The 13,418-nt window shown below is 46.2% G+C and overlaps 1 protein-coding gene across 1 annotated transcript in view; it reads left to right on the top strand.

Annotated features, from left to right (window-relative positions):
• LOC119250690 (zinc finger protein 39-like) overlaps nt 1-13,418 on the top strand; it is a 332,349-nt gene that overhangs the window by 40,862 nt on the left and 278,069 nt on the right. The window lies entirely within an intron of this gene.

The raw sequence follows: 13,418 nt of genomic DNA, 5'->3' as shown, positions 1-13,418 counted from the left end.
TTTGCAAAAAACAACAGAGGCTGATCAACAGCTCAGTGTGCTGGTTAACCATGAATAAATACACGGAATTCAGCCTATATCCTCTTTATTGTTCACCCAAGAATGTCTAATTAAGTTAAAAATCACTGCAGCTATCTCCTCTGGAAGACTTTGTGTTTATTTATGGGTCTACGAGATGCACAGAGAATGGTAACTATTCTCAGGTCTTACAATCTATTGCTGGGAGGTAAGGTCTTGCAGGAGAAAGAAGACAGGACTTAAGACGTGTTATAGGAGAAGCACATGAGTCCAACGTGTCAGGTGATGCTTGAAGGGTCTGTGTGTGTGTGTGTATGTGATGTGTGTGCATGTATGTGTGTGAGTGTACTCTGTGTAATGATGTAGTGTGTAGGTATTGGGGTTTAGTGGTGTGTTTGCATGTAACATGGTGTACATATATGTGTGGCCTGTATGGTGTGGTGCATGTGTGGGGTGTTTTTATATGTGTCACACCTAAGAAAGAAAACAGTACAAGTCATAAGGCAGGGGCTGGGGACAGTGACTCTTGTTGAGTCACTATTATGATTGTGAGCCTCCTGCCTGAATCCCTCCCACTCCCATAGGTGACAGCTCCTCTTCTGACCATGACTCCAGCAGAAGTGGCAAATGAGTTTGGCTCTTCCGGTGCCATACACACCCCAGCCCCACTTCGGTGTGCATTCTCCCTTTATTGCTTTTTAAGATTTATTTATTTATGCATTCAAGAACTGGGGTACAGACCAGAGGGGGTGGGGTGAAAGGATTCACCAGAGGGAGGGGAACACAACAGGCAGACTATTGAAATACATGCTCAGCAGGCGAGACAGGAGAGGTCTGCTGCACCATGTGGGTTTTCCCTGGTGGGCTGGGGATGAACTTGTGCTGTAGTGACTGGTGATAGCTTGATAGCACTGTCTTAACCCCGCGCCACCAGGCAGGCAGGCCTGCATTCCCCTTTTACCTGAGCAAAGTGTTCACCTCTCAGTTCCTTCACCTGATGAACAGAGGAAGATAATAAGTCCCACACCAGATGAGAGGCAATGAGTAACAGAATGTGCAGATCAAAATGAGCACATGGCAAATGTTAACGACTGTGTAGGTGAGTGAGATGGTTAATAATCTGACTTCTCTATTAGGAATTAAGATGGAACATTTGTATAATGTACCCAGGAAACAGGGAATGTACTGGGACGCCTAGGCTCTACACCTCCCCAAACGCAAGCATGTTTCTATGTCTTAAATCTGTCTGTAATCTCAAGGGCCACACTTGATGAGACTGTGCTGACCTCTCCCAGATATGACCAGTAATAACAACTGTAAACTGCAGTTCATGTTTGTCCAGTCGGCTTCAGCTCATGAGAACTTCTACCTGCAGTATCAGTGCATCCAGTGGAGCTGATGGGATGCCCAGGGTCATACAGTAAATGCCATGGATCCTGCTGTCACCTCCAGGCCCCAGTGAGTAAGGCTGGACCACATCTGCATACACTAAATGGCAAGATGTGCCCAGATAAGTACAGCAGTGGCTGGAGGGCCTTACTCCACCCTGGACGGGCCCCAGGGGGTAGGGTCTCTTTTCCAGGTCAGCACAGTATCTGCCCCCCACAGGAGCAAGGGTGAAATTGCACCTCTCTCTGTTCACTTTCCTGGCTGTAGAATTGAAAAAGATACCTCGTTTTATTCCAGTTGTCTTTTAAAAGCCATGAAAAACATTGTTGAGAAAAAAATAGCAAAAAAATAAATCAGAAAACAAAACAAAATAAATGTAAACTATAATAGACATCCTAATTTTAAATAAAGTGTGGAAACCTGCTAAGTCAGGGACCCGATTTATGCTCTGTCATGCAGTGATGTTCTTGCCAAGCTGGCAGTTTGCCTGGCAACAGTGGGCATAGCGAGTAGAGCCCATGCTCTAGGAAAGGGAAGAGAAACAGGCCCCTACACTTCTTCTCGAGATTCAGAGTGACTGCTGTTTCTGGGTAGGCCCCGACGGCCTGGGATTGCTACCTTGTGCAAGTTCCATGCACTGAGGGGATCGAGGGCCCTGAAATTAAAAAAAAAAAAAAAAAAAAAAGAATCCTGGTGAGGTTAGAAAGATAGGAAACATGGTAGCCGAAGAACTGGCCCAAGGGCAGAGGGTCAAAAGTACATCTAGGTCTGAGTTCTGAGCCTGGGTCTGAGTCTGGGCCTGGGCCTGCTTTGACAAGGCAGGCTTCTACAGGCCCCGGGGTGGCCAGGACACTGGTATGGCTGTAAGTCGTGCCAAAGACATCCTCAGACAGCCTAAGCCGGAGCCCCCAGGCAGCCTGCACCTGGTGTAGGAGGATGCCAGGAAGAGGGCATCCTGGTGGTTGGAGGATGCCAGCAGGAGGGCCTCCAGATTGGGGAGCATCATGACAGCAGTAGCAGCGGCAGTGGCCTCTGAGGGCCCCAGAGGGTCTCTGAGCTCTGTCTGTGTCTTGGCAGGACAGTGAGTGGTGAGTAATTTTTCCAGGTCTTCAGAAACACCTGCTGTTGGGCATTGAGATTCTCTGACCCAGGCGGACAGTATGGTGCCTGGCCCTGGAGTCTTTGGAAACACCTAAGAGCAGGGGAAGTCCTGGACATAACCAGTGGGAGGGTTTGGGTGCCATAGGGGTGAAAAGGACAGTTATGGGAGGCTCATGTGCTTCACTTTGAGATGCTAAAGGGGAGCATCAGTTATATTCCAGAACTGAAAGATGCACAGCCCAGCTGTATATGCATTTCATTACCTATATATACTCATCATGAAACAGACACTTGTTACTGTATACACCGGCATCAACTTTGCCAGCATATTTATTTGGGTTTTAAAGATCAGTTAGGACATGGTTGAGTTTCAAAGGATCATAATGTATATTAGGATTAAAAGTACATGTCAGTGAATTGCATTTATTTAATAAGTGTAGCATGCACACATTGTGTGCAACATTCATTCGTTTGTTTGCAGAACAGCTGCCCATCTCCCCATCACTGCTAGGACACACTTAGAATCACATTTCTTTTCTTAAAAATACTGAAGCAAGGTCCAGTATGAAGCCAGACAAGGCCAGCCCTGCATCCTCTCTATTCTCTCAGCATCATGCTCAACAGTGGGGTTTGGTTGGCAGTTGCTTAATCTTCCAGGCCAAAACGAACCATCAGACAATAGCATATACAATACCCGATGGCATTGTCGCAAAGAGTGTCAGAGATCTAAAACTTCATGGACGTGTATCATCTGCTCACCACTTCAGCGTGTGCCCACCGGGGTGGGTGGGTCCTCGAGGGCAGCCTAGTCTCACTTGGTCCCTACAGGTCCCTAGGTCTAAAATTGGCCTGGCACGGCCTTGGCAAACTATGCCTGTTTAGAGAAAGATGATAATAGTTGGAGAGGGTCCTGTAAGTAATCACTGGGAGAGGGGAAGCCTCTAGACTAGGAACCTCGAAGATGCAGTCTGCAGAGGCCTGCTTTGTCCCCAGCAGGTGTTGGGTTGCTTATTCGTCCAAAGAGCCAGCTGTTTTCTTGCTGGACATCAAGGTTATTATCAGGGGAACTTATGTTCATCCAGGACACTCACATCACCCTTGGGCCTCAGCAGAGCATCCCATGAACTCTCCTAACTTCCAGTCTTTCCCTCTTTGGGATCACTGTCCTTCCTGACCTCTGTCCAGCACATCAGGGGTCACTGCAGTCTCCGGCAAGCTCCCAGGCACCACAGTGCTACCTCTACTCACTCCTGCCTTGTCCTTCAGGATTTATTTGTCTACAAGTTTGTGCTATAAAAGGCAAAAATGTGAGTCATAGGTCTATGATGACCAAAACTGGTATGCTCATGCTAACAATTGTGTCCCTGGCTCATCAGTAGCAACCCTCCATGACAACACCACTCAGCCAGCAAAGGGACCCAGAATTCCCAAGGCAAGTTTATAGGACACGCTTCCCCATATCAGTCTAAATGCTGGTGGGAACAAAGTCATAGCATGTTTGGAGTAACCCAAAGCACAGATGCAGAAGTGTGTGTGTGATGTCCACCCGCCTTGCTCCTAGAGGTGCCTTGGGCCCCAGCACAGCTTCCCCTAAGCCAGGCCATCCTAGCCTTGCCTGGAAATTGTTTTCTCAAACTTGTACTGAGAAGATTTTGCCCAAAGAACCTCTCTTCACTCTGACCTCCTGCCTGTGGGTCCTCTTCCTTCCTCACTCCTGATATCTACTCTTACTTTTGTCTACTCAGACTTCCAGACAGAGTTCTCACTCACTGCCCCTTCAAGAGCAGAGATGTGGCAACTACAACCTTTTAGAGGGCTTCAGAAGAAGAGCTGAGAGTACCTGCCCACCTCCTGGGAGAATGAGGGCAAGGAAAGCAGTGCTCACAGGTGAGTCCACTGCAGAGTGAACATGTTGGGTTACTCAGAAATCCTGGAGGGCGAGCCTCAGTCACTGTGGGAGGCAGCCAGCACTTGCTGGCCTTCCAGAGGCTGATGTAGCAGAACACTCTGTGGGGACACGGGAAGATATGTGAATGCCAGATCTTGGCACCATAGGGGCACCAAATGAAGAGCACCAGGGCTGAACTCAAAGTACAGAATGGGAAACCAGGCTAGTTGCGTGGTTGAAACAGAACTTTTGGTTTCTATTTGTTCTTGGAGGAATACGGAATCTGGATGTGGCACCCACTATATTGGGATGGTATTTATGTGGCAAGATTCCAAGCAAGACCCTAAAAGGGACCACCTGAGTGAGCTGAGAAAAATCTATGCTTACAGTGACTAGAGGAAGAAATAATTGAAGTAAGTCAGGGAGAGGCAGGTGTGGTGTGGGCACGGCAACAGTCTTACGCACACTCCCTGCCATGGAGTGCAGGGTGGCTGGATGTAAGACCTACTTAAACAGCTCATGAAGACAGGAGGGCCAAAGATGGGAAACACTGAAACCCTGAAACCCTGCTGACTGAGAGAGAAACTGTCCCTTCAGCAGACTGGCAGCTCCAGGCAGGAGACAGCCGCTTCTCAGGCTCCTCGGTTGAGGGTCCTACGCCAGGCTCTTCTTGGGAAGTTCAGAACGAGGCTTTCTTCTCAGGATGAGTCTCTTTGGGACTCAGTGGGTCATGATGAATGAGTAAAGGAAAGAACTAGGAACAGCGCCAGTCCAGCGGGGAGACACCCCTGTGTGGTGTCTAGGCAATGGTTAAACACATGGCAAGCACTGTATTCGAGAGGATTTTGTTGAACAGGGCATAGCTTCAGAATGCCCTGTCATACAAACATGGGGTTCGGTGTCCTATGACATTTACTTAAACTTTCTCAGTCTCAATGTCTTTATCTTAAAAATATGGATAATGACATCTACCTCTCAAAGAAATTATGAGAATGAGTTGTCCTTTGACGTAGAGCATTCTGCCTTTTCTTTGGCACTCGGCATGCATCCAGTGAATGTTTATGGACCAAGAGTGTATCGTGACCACAGGCTAAGAACTGTATTCATTCAGGATTCTGATGTGACGTACTAGGGTTGATCTTGCTTATTCTCCATGGATATTTCCTGTAATGACACTCATGCTCCTGTCTTGGTTTCTGGATATCAGGACATGAAGTGGCAGTGACTGGAGGTCATTATGAAGGCCTCAGTAGTGCCTGGATCAAGCAGTATGAAGGCCTCAGTAGTCCCTGGATCAAGCAAAATGAACTAACTACTCCAGAGTAAGAAGGTGCTGAAGAGTCTGTCTGAGCCGGGGAGTCGAGTGGGAGAGGACTCAGAACTCAGAGAACGGCCCTGACTGCCTGCAAGGCTCTTCATGCTCCACCATGCACGGGCAGATGGCAGCTAGGCCTCAGCATGTCAATCAATCAGGGTTACCTTCTGTTTATTATTTATTATTAATTGTAATTATTAAGATAATTTCAGAAGTTCACCTGAACTGCAATTTGTCTGCTTCAGTTTAAACACTGAAGGAGACACAGGATTCCTGCCCCCCACAGTTACTTTTTGGTGTCAGTCTGTGCTGGGTTCTGTGTAGAAACCGAGGCTGCCATGTGGAGTCGGCACCTTCTCCATCACAGTGAGACAGGTGTTTGGATGGAGGGAATCCAGGTGTTCTGAACCCAACTCAGGGTCTTGGGGGACTTCAAGAAGCGGTAACACCTGAGCTTAGATCAGAAAGACAAATAAAAGTTGGCAAGATGGAAAATTAGGAAAGGCTAGGTTCTTCAATAATTATTGATTTAGTATATTATTGTCTATTCAATAGGTATAGAGTAGTGAAGACATAAACCTTTATTCTAGGAGGTGATAAAATCATGGGTAACAACTGTTTCCAAAGGAGAGGTGGACATTGCTGAGGGGCTGCCAGTGGGCAGACACAGGGTGTTTGTGGCTCAGGAAAGTCTTCAGTGGAGATTTGAATGCTTACCAGGAGTTTGGTGGTTTATATGGAAGAGTGTTTCAGGCAGAAGGGAGAACCCATGAAGAATCAGAAGCGTGAAGAATTTTTGGCAATTTCAAGGAAGTGAAAGAAACTCAGTCTATACAGAGTAGAGCGGAGGGGAGGGTGAAAGAGGAGGGCCAGGAAGGGCCTGACCATGACAGTTTTTGAATCCAAGTGAAGCTTCAGGGACAGGTGGAAGCATTCTAAACATGGCAGTGATGTTTAGATTTCTGGATTTAAAAGAATACTTTGGGCTCTGTTAGGGAAAATGAATTGAGGTGAGACTGGCAGTAACTTCACTCTCCAGGACAGGTCTACTGGTTCAAGGGGAGCGAGGAATCCTTTTAAGTATTCACTTTAGTAATTAGGATGGTGGTGGTCTGTCTGAGCCTCGGTAGGGGCAGTGGATATTGAGATTGAAAATGGTTATGCTGACATTTGTACCATCAGTTAGGTTAGAGAAAGATTTAAACCCAAAACTGCATATCACAAATCCTTAAATGCTTTCAAGGATAATCTTTCACCAATGAACATGCTTCTTCCTGTCAGCATATTGCAGAAGGAGGAGTGGCAGGTGAATCAGCCTTCCTGCACAAAGTGAGTGACAGTGGCATCAACTGTGCATGTGTCACCTGTCCCGCTGCCTCACTCCCATTGGCAGGGTTTCCCGAGGCCCCAGGTTTCTCCGTCATCACGGATGCTACCCGCAGTGTGTGGTCTTAGACCCTGACTGAACTCAGTGGCAGGTGCTGGTGGTCAGTTGCACAGGAGCACATCCTCAGTTGCACACGAGCTGCCAAAGTGACCAACAATCTGCCCCAACCTGGTCAAACTCAGCCAAAGTGAGGCTCATGACACTCTGCTTTATTCTTTGCAAACCAGTGTCAGAGCAACAGGGCCTGACATTTCATCTTGCTAATAGTGGTCAAATTTAATTAATGTTTAAAATATTTTATGCTCAGGAATTGATCAATTTAAAATTATTTCCAATTAATCTGTTATTTTAAACCAGACATTCCTTGCCAGGACAGAGACTGTTGGTGCAAAGAAATGCTCACCTCCAGCCTCCATAGTGATCAGGTGGGGTCACAGTGCTGCTTGGGTCACAGGGGGTTGTAGCCACGTGTGGTATAAACCACTACCTGGTCTAGACCTAAAACATATTCCACCGGGTCCTCTAGCTTTCTCCTACTCTTCTGTGATGAGGCCCACCCTAGATTCCCTGTGCCAGCTGACAGAACTGCAAGGGGATAGAAGCCCACCTAAGTCCCTTGAAATTTGCTTGAGTGAGAAATAAATTGTTCCTTTGTTATACCAGTGGATTTGGGGCCTTATGAACATAGCACAGCATATCAAGACTAACATGCCTTTGCAACCCTAATTACAGCTGGTATGACTATTTATTTTCTAAAGTGAAATTTGCCTCCACTGTTTTGAGAGGACCCATATTCAGGATGTACCTGCTCTTTGCCACATTTTAGAAAAAGCATGGTTATAATGAAAGCATTTTAACTCCCATGGGGCCATCCAGGAAGTATGATAATGATGCCTGAACATTGGACTTGGGCAAGGAAAAAGGCAGATATGATGATGTAGTGTTTTCCTTAGGAGAGAGAAATCTGGAGAGAAAGTCCAGCCATTTCTGATTTGCTTAGCTTTGATTTTGTAGAACATGAGAAGAAATGAACAATTCCATGTTGGAATGCTGGTTTAAGGTACCTGTATATACCCTTGTTCAGAATCCAGTACAATTTTGGATACACAAGCTTAAAACATAGACAAGGAATTGGTACTGGAATGATAGAATTTGGGTTGTCAATGTATAAATTGAAGGCATCAGACTAACTAGCTCGCCTCAAAAGAACAAAAATTAAGAAAGACAAAATCATAAGCTAGAACCCTAGGAATGTTTACAGCAAGCAAGCAGATACTTTGCAGAGGTTGTGAAGGAGGCAGAAATATGTGTGTGAGAAACAAGGTAATGTGGTGTCGAGGTAACCTAGAAAACAAGGAGGAGGTGAACAACCCTGTTGCCTTCTGGTGGAGATCTGGATTGAAAACCAAGCGCTGTCAGACCTGAAGAAGCTGATAGGGCCCAGCAGGGCAGCATGGATGGAACCAGTGCAGGGGATGCCCTGTCCTGAGGGGTGACTGGGAGGCTGGTGACATTTCCAGGAGTCCGGCTACCATAAGTCATAGGAATGAAAGTAAAATGATTTACAACTGAGGCAGAATTCTTTTTTTTAAGAGAAGGGTGAGTCATGTTCCCATGCCAGTGGGAAGGAAGAGACAAGGTAACAGGAGCATGTCACTGAAGCAGGCAGGGCAGGGGCAAAGACAGGGAAAGGCTCTGGGCTAGACACACTCACAGTGTGGGCGCCTGGGACGTTCCCCATGAGAGGAGTCAAATCTCATTGTGAAGAAGGATGTCCGCCAGAGGGGAAGAGATGGAGAGGAAACTTGGGGAAGCCTTCAAGGGAGCTGGGGAGACAGCTTTTAAGGCAACATAGAAGCCTTGTTCTCACAGTTAAGGCTGGAAACATAAATTTGCAGTGCAACAGTCCACATAGTCTTCTGTTTTTCTAAAATTATGCTGAACAAGATGTTTGTGAAAGTGACAACAGCAGACACTGAAATATTATGGGATTGCGGTTTTACTGAATTAGTGTGAATGATAAAAAGAGGCACAGAAGTGAGGACAAAGGAGGCAAACTGAGCTGGAGGTCCTAGTTCTCAGGTGATAGAATCACTTTCTCCACGGACAGCACTTTTACAGCAGCCATTGTCCCCTCTCCCCTTTATAAGAATTAAGAACAGAAGATTTCATTCCTTTAACATTTAAGAGACAAATCTGATGTGGTAAAAAATAATCTTGAGACTCTGCTGTAATGGAAATTAGACTCATATATTATCTGCTCATCCATTAATCTATCCATCTTTAACCCGTCCCTCAAGATGACTGTGCACCCTCTGCTGTAAACAGTTCCCTGAGAGAACAGAAGTGGATAGTGTGGGCCACGTCTTCTGCCCTTGAAGTAACTTGAAAGACAACACCCGTCCTTTCTCTCAGGCCTCAGAGATAGCATCAGGTTTTCTCCAAAAGCCTGTCAATCTGCAGCTACACCTTGTCTGTCACTCTGCAAGAGCACATGTGATGCCTCCTGTCTCTTCAGTACAGTCTGACTTCATAATGTTAAGCGGACTCGAACAATCATCGCCAATTATTTCATGTCAAAGCATTGATGAGATATTTTCTGATCAGTTCATTTCTTCATAAAAATAGGATCACAAAACAATTGGGATTAAAATGAAGTTGCTGCAACATTCCAGACTGTGAACCTGCATTGTGTTGAGTCCGTGGTAGGTGCTCGGTAAGTTCTCAGTATCTATAAATAGCTTCATGGTTTGCAAATATGGCTTTTTCAATGGAGTTACAGTGTCTAAAAGTACTAAAAGTAGAAACATACAACATCAAGTTCCACTGTTTGTAGTAATTCAGCGAACTTGGCAGGTAAAGGATGGTCAGATCAGGAGGAATTTTAGTTTCCTTACTGTAGTGGCAGGAAGGGCCAGTGCAGGTTTTCTATGATTGGAGCAGACAGTAAAGGAGAGTCCTGGAGCCCTTGGTGGCTCTCCAGGCTTTTAGTGCCATTTTACCAGGTACACAACAGACAGGGGTGCCAGGGGTCCAGGAGGGTGGCAAGCCTTCCAGCCCCCAGCAAGTCTTCAGTCTTTCTGGGTTCTCTGGCCTTCTCTCGCGGCCTCTGCTTCTCTGCTATTTCTCCTCATTCTCTTCTGGTAGTTTTGGTCTGCTCTGCTGCATCCCTGTGACGCCGCCCTTATAAGCACCATCTCAGCCCAGGTTAATCCCACCTTGATATGGCCACACCCCACTCCAGGTGCCCGCCATGAGGCATGCATTCAGGGCCACAAGGATCCATCATCAATCCTAATGGCGGGAGGGCAATTATTCACACTAAACTTACAATCCTGAACTTTTATGATTCTAGGAAATTCTGATACTAGGAAAATGGGAATTGAAGTGAGCAAAATCTGGATTTCATTTTGGAATCTCAGATAGGTAGGTGTAGGTGGCCCTGCTGAATTGCCTCTAAAGGAACTCGAGGGAGTCATAATCCTCGCAGCAGGCATATAAAATTGTAAGCATTTGGGTAAATACCTAGAAGTGGAGTTGCTGGATCCTATGGAAGCTCTGTCTTTAGTAGGTCAAAAAATCTCCACACATCTCTCCATAGTGGTTGGACCAGTTTGCACTCACACGAGCAGTGCAGGAGAGTTCCCTTTTATCCACATCCTCACCAACATTTGTTGTTGCTAGTTTTTTTTAAATATGTGCCATGCTCACTGGTGTTAGGCGGTATCTCATTGTAGTTTTGATTTGAAGTTCCCTGGTTACAAGTGATGTTGAACATTTTTTCATATGCCTGTTGGCCATTTGCATTTCCTCTTTGGAGAGGTATTTACCCAAATGACACAGAAACATTAATTCCAAAGTGCACCTGCACCCCTATGTTTATAGCAGCACTATTTACAATAGCTAAGCTATGGAAACAACCCAAATGCCCCAAAAATGGATGACTGGATCAAGGAGATGTGGTACATATACACCATGGAATATTACTCAGCAATCAAAAAAGATAAACTCTTGCCATTTGCAGCAACATGGATGGAGCTGGAAGGAATCATGCTCAGCAAAATAAGCCAGAAAGAAAAAGAAAAAAATACCGGATGGCCTCACTGATAGCAGAAATTTAGAAACCTAAATAAGGGACCAGGAAAAAGACTGATTAATACAAAGTAAAAATCAAAATCAACAAGCAACCATAAACCAGAGATACACTATGGGAAGGGGTGGCAGGGAGAGGAAGGATTAGGGTCATAATAAGGGGGTGCAATTGTATGAGGAATATAACCAAAATGATAATGCATGCATTGTGCAAATATGAAAATGATGTAAGAATTATATAAAATAAAATATTAATTTAAAAAATGAAAATAAAAAAAAAAGAAAAACAAAAAAAAATAAAATTGTAAGAAGAGGATATTGTTCTCGCCAATACCCAGGTGAAGCCAATACTGTCCTGTTGGGACAGCTGTTCTGATGAGAAGAGAGTCTTGTCTGCGGTCAGTCTGGTCTCCTGTCCTGGACACACAACACAGGATAATGAGCACTGAGTGCTACCTGGCATGCACTTGCTGAGGAACTGTGGACACATGATCCAGACTTGGTAAGTCAGCACCTTTGGGAATCTGCCCTGGAGGAAGCGCAGCAGACAACCTACACACAGGCTTGAGCACTGTTGACAGGCCCAGCACCACTGAAGCCTTGTCGTGGAATCAGCATGAACTTGAGATTTCGGCTTCTGCTTGTCCACATCCTCTGTGTGTGGTTCGGGGTTCATCCCCTCAGTGCACTTGACTCCTTTTTTCCTTGATGACAACCAAACTGCTTTAACTTCAGAATGACCAGTGAGGAAGAACACTTGAAGGGGTCTGAAAATGGGGAATGTTGCCAGAATCTGGGGCCTAAATTTAGGTGTATTGCTGAGGTGAAAGGGTGACTCTTTGTCTAGAATTTGAGGTGAATGTTCACTTGGTGTGGGGGTTTCCTATGGTCAACTAACCTCTGTGATAAGAAGGTCAGTGTCAGGACAAGCTGAAAGGGAGTCCAGCCATGCGGGTCAGTGCCAGGGCTTTCGGGAACGCAGTCCCACTGTGCCAAGTGATGGTGTAAAGCAACCAACCCATTCCGGGCAGGTTTATGAATGGTTCTAGCAGCCACATTCTCTTCGCCGTTGTTTGTAGTCACCACACTCCTTTGTACACTCCACTCCTCCACCCTTAACACCGCACTACCACCACACCACACTCTGCTGCACCACCCTTATAAATCAGTCTCTTAGCTCAGGTGTACCCACTTCAGGTGCCCGCCATCAGGCATGCATTCAGGATCACAGGGTTCCCTCATCTATCCTGATGGCGGGAGGGCAGAAAAGCCTGCTAACTTTTACCTTACCCTACAGATGGGAAGGGCTTCAGACAGCTTCCCAGAGACCAGGGAGTGCCCTCAGTGGAGTGGTGCAGACAGAGTACAGATAATCTTCCAGGAAATCTTAGAAGGCTATGATTTGCAGGCCTGTGACCTCTAAGTCCCCCTCCAGTTTTATAGCTCATCATTTACAACCCTATTACCAAGCTAACCAGCCACAGAGTGAGGTTGTTACTTTATATAATAATTTGCCATAAATACTTCAATGCTAACCTCGGTGCATTAAAGATCTCTAAAGATTTCTTCTATCTAAATACAAATTCCATTGGGAATTACTAGGTTGTGAGGAACCTTGTTAACTCCCTAACAAGAGTTAAAGGGAAAACAGATGTCACCCTGAAAGCTTAGTTCCTTTTTACATCTCTTTGAAAGAGTCAGTCAGTGTCGCTGTTCAAGTCAGAGCCCTTTGCTTCCTGCAGCAGATCCTGCAGGGGACATCGGGTGTGGGATCCAGCACTTAGGTCTCGGAGCATTTGAGGAGCCAGAGCAGGTGGGGGCAAGGTTGGTGTGAGGACCCTGAGCGAAGGTGCCCACAGGTCCTGCGGATGGGTGGGTGGAGGGGCCCTGATGAATGGTCTCTCTAAGGAACTCGAGGGAGTCATAGTCCTCGCAGCTGGCAGAGCCTCATCCCACCATATTGCCAGCTGGGCTGATGAGAAGAGGCTTGTCTGTGGTCAGTTTGGTCTCCTGTCCTGGCCATATCTTCTAGGTTTGGAAGATGTGAGGAAATGTCTGTCCCTCTGGCAGATGAAGACAGCAGACCCTAGAGGAGCAGGGGTTGGGGTTCAGTGACACAACAGATCCGGTCAGGGTGTCTGCATGTCCCTCTCATGAGGACTAAGGAGGTGCTCTACAAAGGTGACCACCGAGTGATTCCACCAAGTTCAATATTCATGTCTCGCCTC

The sequence above is a fragment of the Talpa occidentalis genome, unplaced genomic scaffold, assembly GCF_014898055.3.
Source record: "Talpa occidentalis isolate TD23 unplaced genomic scaffold, MPIMG_talOcc4v2.1 talOcc4.18, whole genome shotgun sequence".
Lineage (NCBI taxonomy): Eukaryota > Metazoa > Chordata > Mammalia > Eulipotyphla > Talpidae > Talpa > Talpa occidentalis.
The sequence above is the reverse complement of the archived record's forward strand: the minus strand, read 5'-3'. Positions and strand labels throughout refer to the sequence as shown.